The sequence below is a fragment of the Gekko japonicus genome, unplaced genomic scaffold, assembly GCF_001447785.1.
Source record: "Gekko japonicus isolate JY-2015 unplaced genomic scaffold, Gekko_japonicus_V1.1 scaffold350, whole genome shotgun sequence".
Taxonomy (NCBI): Eukaryota; Metazoa; Chordata; class Lepidosauria; order Squamata; family Gekkonidae; genus Gekko; species Gekko japonicus.
The window spans coordinates 517,570-526,499 of record NW_015160845.1 but is presented as its reverse complement, the minus strand read 5'-3'; positions in this window follow the sequence as shown (position 1 = coordinate 526,499).

The following is an 8,930-nucleotide window of genomic DNA, read 5'->3' as shown; positions in this document are numbered from 1 at the left end:
GGATGGCCGGAAGCAGGGGGTGGGGCTTCATCATGTGCCCCGCCCCCCACACCTCACCCGGGGGAACTGCGATCCCCCATGATCCCCCCCCGAATCGACCTCTGGGGTTGCCGACTTCTAGGTGGTACCTGGGGATTCCGGTTATTACAACGGATCTTCAGACGATCAGGATCAGTTCCCCTGGAGAAAATGGCTGCTTCGGAGGGTGGACTGCTCTGGGGATCTTTTTCAAAGGCCTCACATACTTCAGCATTTGATGGCTCCACGTACGTCGGGAACTCTTTATTTGGGTGTTTCAAGGTGGCTAGGCAGAGCTTTCGTTCCAGGCTTCGCTCCATACAACAGGCTGCTATGCCTGGGTGCTTGGGGAAAGGAGAGTGGCTTACAATGTCCTTCCCTTCCCCTCCCCACAACAGACACCCTGTGAGGCAGGTGGCGCTGAGAGAGCTCTTCCGAGAACTGCCCTTGAGAGAATAGCTCCGAGAGAACTTGTGACTGCCCCAAGGTCACACCAGCAGCTGCATATGGGGGAGTGGGGAAATCAAACCTGGTTCTCCCAGATTAGAGTACGGGCTCCAAACCACTACACCAAACTGACTTTAAAAGATCAGGTAGGAGGTGGTATGAAAGACCCTGGAGAGCAGCTGCCAGTCAGAGTAGACAATACTGACCTTGATGGACTACAGTGCTGACTCAGTATAAAGCAGTTTCCTGTGTGTCCGTGTGTTTTCTTTGTCAGAGATTTTAAAAAAGGGAGCTGGGCAAAATCATGGTTTGCCCAATGGAGCCACTTATCGAGGGTGGGGGGCTGTTCCTCACTGGATGTTGTTTGCTGCAGTTAATAGCCTTTGTTAAAGCCACAAGTATGGAAACATACATATCTTGCTATTTGTTATGCACCATTCCAAAGTAACCTTGCTAACAGGGACCCGTGGAATGGCTCGCTGTCCACTATGTGTGCTTTGGAGTTCAGTGCACTGCAACAAAATGCTTTTCCACATTCTTATTTTCCTTTCTTGTGTGTTCCTGTTGTTTCAGGGTGGGGAGAATCTGTTCCACACGTGTTTTGCTTGCTTTAGTGGTCGATGCGATATTGCATCACTTTTTGTCCACCATAAAAACCTGCACTTTCAATCTGCAGGAAGGTACGCCAGACATAAAGCAATGTAATATTGAACTGACCACTAGATGGAGCAAAACACCTGCAGAATTGGGGGGGATCCCTGAAGCAGCAAGGACACACAAGTGAGGCATATGGGAATGCAGAAAAGCCCATACATAGGCAAACTTGCACCCTTACCCAAAAAGTGGGATCAAAGTGACCCCGGGAATTAAAGTGGGGAGTAAATGAACTTTCTTTTCAGTCTTTTAAAACTACATTTTCCAGGTATTTCCCAATCTTAATGAGGTCAATTGCTCTCTGGTATTTCATCCCTCCGTAATTTTTTTTGTAAATTGCAGGATATACCTTGCCAGAGTTGCGGTCATTTTTACTACCAATTGCATTGAAAGGGAAAGTGGAATTAGCATATAGATTGAAAACTGAGATTGCATCTCCATAGCGTTCCGAGGTTCACTTTCCATGATGGGAAATACTGAATAACAGGTTGAGGGGTGGGTTTCTTTCCTTCTTCTTCTTTGCTGTTGGAGGCAGGCATAATGCAACCCCCATGGTCTATTTGTTTGTTTTGAATTATTTCTATGACCGTCTTTGGGATCTATTTGTAAGGTGTGGTTTTTCCCATTGAGCTCAGGCTAACTATGCTGTTATTTATTTTATTTATTTAACATTCAATTTCTATACCGCTCAATCCCGGAGGCTCTGAGCAGTTTACAGGGATTATTACATTTCTATCTAGGGCCACATGTGCAGGGACAGTGAATGCCTACCAGGCACCCCGCCGGTGTGTTGTTCTTCTTCTTTTGTCTGCGGCTTCCTTACGGTGGGCTCTGTCTCAGCTCAGCTTGGCTCCACAGCGGCTCCTTCTGGAGCTTTGAATGTGATAGAAGTCTTGGTTTTCAGTGGACCTGCAAGATATAATCAGAAGCCAAAGTTTGAGGCGGGTTTGTAAACCTGGATAGCCCAACTTAACCTGAGTTTATCAGAGCTTGGGAAGCTAAGCAGGGTCGGCTACAGTCAGGACTTGGATGGGAGACCACCAAGGAAGCCCAGGGTTGCTATGCAGAGGCAGGCAAGGGCAAACCACCTCTGCTCCTCTCTTGCCTGGAATGCCCTGGCGTCAGGGCCACCAAGACTCAGTTGCAACTCGATGACACGGTCTTTTTCTTGCAAACCACAGCACATGGCAGGTTCTCCTGGAATCACAACCGTGTCATCACATTGATAAAAAGAACTTTTTCTCCCTCTCTTAAAATACTAGAACTGGAGGGCATCCAATGAAGCTGATGGGTAGTAGGTTCAGGACAGACCAAAGGAGATACTACTCTACACAGAGAGTGATTACAAGGTGGAATTTGCTGCCAAGGGATGGAGTGATGGCAACAGGAAGAAACAGCTTTAAAGGGGGATTACATAGATTCATGGAGGATATGAACAGCTATGGAGGTCTATGAACAGCTACTAGCCATGATGACTGAGGGGAACCTCCACATTCAGAGGCACGAAATCTCTGAATCCCAGAGCCAGGAGGCAACATCAGGAGAAGTCCTTGGCCTCTCTGCCCTGTTGTTGGCCATCCAGAGGAACTCAGTTGGCCACTGTGTGAGACACGATGCTGGATTAGATGAACCAGCAGGGCTCTTCTTATGTTCTTATAGATACATTCATGGAGGATACATCTATCAATGGCTACTAGCCATGGTGAGTGAGGGGAACCTCCACATTCAGAGGCACTAAGCCTCTGAATCCCAGAGCCAGGAGGCAACATCAGGGGAAGGCCTCGGCCTCTCTTCCCTGTTGTTGGACTTCCAGACAAAGTGGTTGTCCATTTTATGAAACAGGATGCTGGACTAGACAGACCCCTGCTCTGAGCCAGCAGGGCTCTTCTCATGTTCTTACGTTACTCAGTGCATCCTGGGTAATGTAACACCAAGAAAACTGACTGCTACCCCACAGTAGGGCCACCATTTACGTTGGGTTGGAGAGAAGAGGAAGCTTTTCTTTAGATCAGGTGTACAACCCAAACCCGTGATGAATTTGGGGATATAATTGTTGTGGAAAATGCCGTCAAGTCGCAGCCGACATACGGCGACCCCGGGGGGGTTCCAAGAGAAGGGTCGAACAGAGGAGGTTTGCCATGGCCCGACCTCTCTGTAGCAACCCTCAACTTCCTTGACGGTCTCCCATCCAAATACCAACCAGGGCCGACCCTGCTTAGCTTCCAAGATCTAATGAGATCAGGCCAGCCTCGGTCATCCGGGTCAGGGCCCACCTATCTGTTGGCGGGAAATGCTGTCAAGTGACAACTGACTTATGGCAACCTCACATGGGGTTTTCAAGGCAAGAGACGTTCAGAGTTGGTTTGCTGTTGCCTGCCTCTGCATAGCAGCCCTGGACCTCCTTGGCCATCTCCCATCCAAGAACTAACCAGGGCCGACCCTGTTTAGAGTCCGAGTTCTGATGAGATCAGGCCAGTTTGGTGTAGTGGTTAGGAGCGCGGACTCTAATCTGGAGAACCGGGTTTGATTCCCCACTCTTCCACATGCAGCTGCTGGCGTGACCTTGGGTCAGTCACAAGTTCTCTCAAAGCTGTCCTCTCAAGGGCAGTCCTCAAAAGAGCTCTCTCAGCCCCACCTGCCTCACAGGCGTGTTCCCTCTAAGCTGAGTTAGTGTGAGCTAGCTCACAGTTTTTTAGCCTCTGGCTCACACATTGTTGTCTTAGCTCAGGGAGGATGGCTCCAGAGCCAACTAATTTATGCAGCAGCCAAATTGCTCGCTCACAGCTTTAATGCCAGTAGCTCACCAAAGCAGAATAATTGCTCACGAGACTCCACAGCTTAGAGGGAACATTGCTCACAGGGTGTCTGTTGTGGGGAGAGGAAGGGAAAAAAGATTGTAAACCACTCTGAGGCTCCATCCTCCTCCTCCTCCTCCTCCTCTTCAGGCAGAGATATAAACACTCACTGTTTATTTTGTCATTTATACTCTGCTTTTCTTCCCAGCCAGGACCCAAAGTGGCTTACGACATCATTCTTGTCTCCTCCATGTTCTCCTCACTTCCAAAACCCTGTGAGGTTAGGTCAGGCAAAGACCGAGAATTACTGCCCCGGAGATAGCCAGCAATCTTGATATCTGCATTGGGGGGGGGGGGGTCTACCTACGGGATCTACCCTCACCTGATGTCCACCTTTGCTACCAGCCCTCACCTGTGGAATATCCTCCCCAAGGAGCTGAGAGTGGTCACAGCCTTAAGTGCCTCCTGGATGAATTAAAAGAGCTGTCTGTTTCAGAGAGTGGGGAATCAAACCCAGTTCTCCGGATTTGAGTTTGCCGCTCATAAGCACTACACCAAGCTGACTCTCTGGTAAGCCCCTCTGGGAGACAATGGTCAGAAAAGCAAGACAGGAATCTTGCAAAGCATCCTAGAATCGCAAAAGAGTTGGAAGGGGCCATAGAGGCCGTCTGTTGTGAGCAACTCCTTGCTCAATGCAGGATCAGCCTAGAGCATCCCTGACAAGTGTCTGTCCAGCTGCTGCTTAAAGGCTGCCAGGGAGGGGGAGCTCACCACCTCCCGAGGCAGCTGATTCCACTGTGGCACAACTCTGACTGTCAAAACGTTTTTCCTACAATCCAGCCGGTACCTTCCTGCCCTTCATTTAAACCCATTCTTGCGAGTCCTCTCCTCTGCTGCCAACAGGAACCGCTCCCTGCCCTCCTGTAAGTGACAGCCCTTCGAAGACGTAAAGATGCAGTATCCCACAAACTAAATTACATGTCACAAAACCCAATAAAGTCTAATTTCATAGAAAAATGGTGCTGGATTATCCAGTGCTGGATTATCTGTCACAAAAACAATTTATCTCATCTGATTGGTCTCAATACCACAAATGGATATAAGATTAATGTAATGACTAGTTCCGCAAAATCTTATACTTCTTTACTTATTTCTTCTCCACTAGCTCTAATATTTCACATTAAATCTTCCAAAGGGTCGAACGATATGTCGTAATTGTTATTGTAAGTTGATAATAGAAGTTTCCTTTTCTTTCTTCTCTTTCTTACCGCTCCAATAGTTCAGATTGCTTCCTAATGTTTCTATTAAGTTTACGCCAAGTCTGTTATCTTTCTACTGAAAACATATTCGGAAATGTGATGAGTAATGTATTGTAATTCTTTGAACATGTTATATCGTTGTACATACTCAGGAACTATTTACAGGATGTGAATGTAATTGGAAGATTAATTGTTCACTGTTTGAAGTGTTAGAATTGTTAAAAATTGAAAAAAATAAAAAAACATTTAAAAAAAAAGAGGGCAATCCTGTCCCCCCTCAGTCTCCTCTTCTCCAGACGGGGCATTCCCAAGTCCCTCAGCCTTTCCTCACAGGGCTCGGTCTCGATCATCGTCGCTCTCCTCTGCACCCGCTCCATTCTGTCCACATCCCCTTTGAAGTGAGGCCTCCAGAACTGCACACAAGACTCCAGGTGTGGCCTGACCCATGCAGTGTACAGTGGGACTATCACATCTTGCGATTTGGATGTTATGTCTCTGTTGATACACCCCAAGATCGCATTAGCCTTTTTCATCGCTGCATCACACTGGCTGCTCATATTTAACTTACGGTCCACCCGTACCCCCAAGATCTTGTTCACACACACGCTGCTACCCAGAAGTGTATCCCCCATCCCAGGGGTCATTTCATAGAAAAAGAGGTTCAGGAGCTCATTAGCAGAGCTCATTAGCATAACATTTGCATATGCCACACCCCCATGACATCACCAGAAGTGTGCCAGAAGGCAACACCCACTGCAACTTACCTATCTGCTTCTTGCTCCTCATGGCCCGGGGCTGCTGGGAGCAGGGGGCGGGGCTTGTTGCATGTGCCTGCCCCCTGGGCTCTTTATTGCCGGAGCTCCGCTCCCGTGCGCTCCTGCAGGAAATGACCCTAGTATGTGTGCTCCTCATTTTTGTTACCCAGCTGTAGAACTCGGCACTTATCCGTGTTTGGTGTAGTGGTTAAGTGCGCGGACTCTAATCTGGGAGAACCGGGTTTGATTCCCCACTCCTCCACTTGCACCTGGCTGGATGACCTTGGGCAAGCCATAACTCTGGCACAGCTGTTCTTGAAAAAGAGCTGTTTCTGTCAAGAGTTCTCTCAGCCCCGCCTACCTCACATGGTGTCTGTTGTGGGGAGGGGAAGGGAAAGGGAGTTTGTAAGCCGCTCTGAGACTCCTTTGGGTAGTGAAGGGCGGGGTATAAATCCAATCTCTTCCTCTTCTTCTTCTTCTTCTTAAATTGCATCTTGTTCACCTCCGCCCACTTTTCCAGCATGTTCGGATCCATGAAGTTATTGAAGACCCACAGTGCCAGTCCACTGTGAGTCAGCAACTAAAACTTCTACATACCTTGTCTTATAATAAAATTTCAGGTGCGGAGGAGAGGTCTCCACAGTGCCGTGTTTATTGTTTTAACCTGCAGGTGGCAGTGTTGCACTGCCTATTGAAACCAAAACCGAAGACGCGGATTCTTCTTTTCTTCTCCTGTTTCTATATGGAGCAAAGGGAAAGTTCAGAATCTCTCCAGACAGGACGGGATCATCACCTGATCCTCCCATTCCAGGCATTTCCTGCAGTATTTCAATTATATTCGCTACAAGATGTACGTGGAAGTTTTCCCAGTCAAGCAGCAGGGCTCAACTACGAGACCCAGGCAGGACAATCTAATTTTGTTGTTCAGTCGCACAGTCGAGTCCGACTCTTCGCGACCCCCATGGCCTTCCTGTCTTCCGGCGTCCTCTGAAGTTTGCTCAATTTCATGTTCGTTGCATCGATGACACTGTCTAACCATCTCATCCTTTGCCGTCCCCGTTGTCTTTTTTTACCTTCAATCTTTCCCACCATCAGGGTCTTCTCCAGTGAGTGCTCCCTTCTCATTTGGTGGCCAAAGTATTTGAGCTTCAGTTTCACTATCTGGCCTTCCAGGGAACAGTCAGGGTTGATTTCTTTTAGGATTGACTGATTTGATCTTCTTGCAGTCCAAGGGACTCTCAAGAGTCTTCTCCAGCACCATAGCTCAAAAGAATCTATTCTTCGGACAATCTAATTCTTGGAGTGGTTTCTAAAGACGGCCTACCTTCCTACTATTGTAAATGGCTGGGTATGTGAACCTCCTTCCTGAATTCTGCTATGCAGATATAACTGATGCCTTAGGGTTGCCAGCCTCCAGGTGAGGGCTGGATATCCCCCAGCATTGCAACTTATTCACCAGAATAATAATAATAATAATAATAATAATAATAATAATAATAATAATAATAATAATAATAATAATAATAATAATAATAATAATAATAATAATAATAATAATAATAATAATAATAATAATAATAATAATAATAATAATAATAATACTTTCAATTTATTAATCGCTTTCCCCAGTGGGCTCAAAGCGATGTACAGTTACACATTAGACAGGGGACTAACACATTAGACAGGGGAGAGCCAGTTTGGTGTAGTGGTTAAGTGTGCGGACTCTAATCTGGGAGAACCGGGTTTGATTCCCCACTCCTCCACTTGCACCTGCTGATGTGACCTTGGGTCAGTCACAAGCTCTGGCACAGCTGTCCTTGAAAAAGAGCAGTTTGTGTCAGAGTTCTCTCAGCCCCACCCACCTCACAGGGTGTCTGTTGTGGGGAGGGGAAGGGAAAGGAGTTTGTAAGCCGCTCTGAGACTCCAAGTGAAGGGTGGGGTATAAATCTAATCTCTTCTTCTTCTTCTTCTTCTTCTTCTTCTTCTTCTTCTTCTTCATAGGGGATAGGGAAGACAACATATATTCATTTTTAATTGCACACACCGTCACTGCACGGTGTAAACGTCTTCTGGCTTGGCTCAGTCATTTTCCGAACGGCTGCTTGTCGACCAGGCTTCAGGACTCGTATGCCGCATCGCCACACTGCGACTACACAAATCACTTAACATAAGAACATAAGAGAAGCCATGCTGGATCAGGCCAATGGCCCTTCTAGTCCAACATTCTGTGTCACACGGTGGCCAAAACCCAGGAGCCATCAGGTGGTTCACCAGCGGGGTCATAACTCCAGAAGCCCTCCCACTGTTGCCCCCCAAGCACCAAGAACAGAGAGTCTCACTTCCCCAGATATAAGAACATAAGAGAAGCTCTGTTGGATCAGGCCAATGGCCCATCCAGTCCAACACTCTGTGTCACACAGTGGCCCAAACCCAGATGCCATCAGGAGGTCCACCAGTGGGGACGGAACTCCAGAAGCCCTCGCACTGGAAATTCACAAGTATCTCCCCCCACCATCCCCGGTGACCCCTGCTCTATGCCCAGAAGAGAGCAAAAAAACCCCAACATCCATCCTCCCGGATCCCTGGCCAAACTGGCCTGGAGAACAACTGCTTCCAGAGAGAGAGTGAGAGAGAGAGTGCAATGGAGTTATCTTTGAATAACACCAGAAGGCCAAGACTAGCATTTGACTGAACCACCCTGGAATTCCTTATTTGTATAGGCCAGTGATGGCGAATCTTTTAGAGACCGAGTGCCCAAACCGCGACCCAAAACCCACTTATTTATCGCAAAGTGCCAACACGGCAATTTAACCTGAATACGGAGGTTTTACTTTAGAAAAAACAACTCATACATTAACTTAAGATGACCCAAACAAAGTAAGGAAAGCAATCCCAAATGCTTTCATTTACTTAAAATTATTTAGCAGAGAATTCGACACTTTAATGATGGTCTGGACCTGGCTGGGGTGACCCGTGCCATAGGTTCGCCGCCACTGGTATAG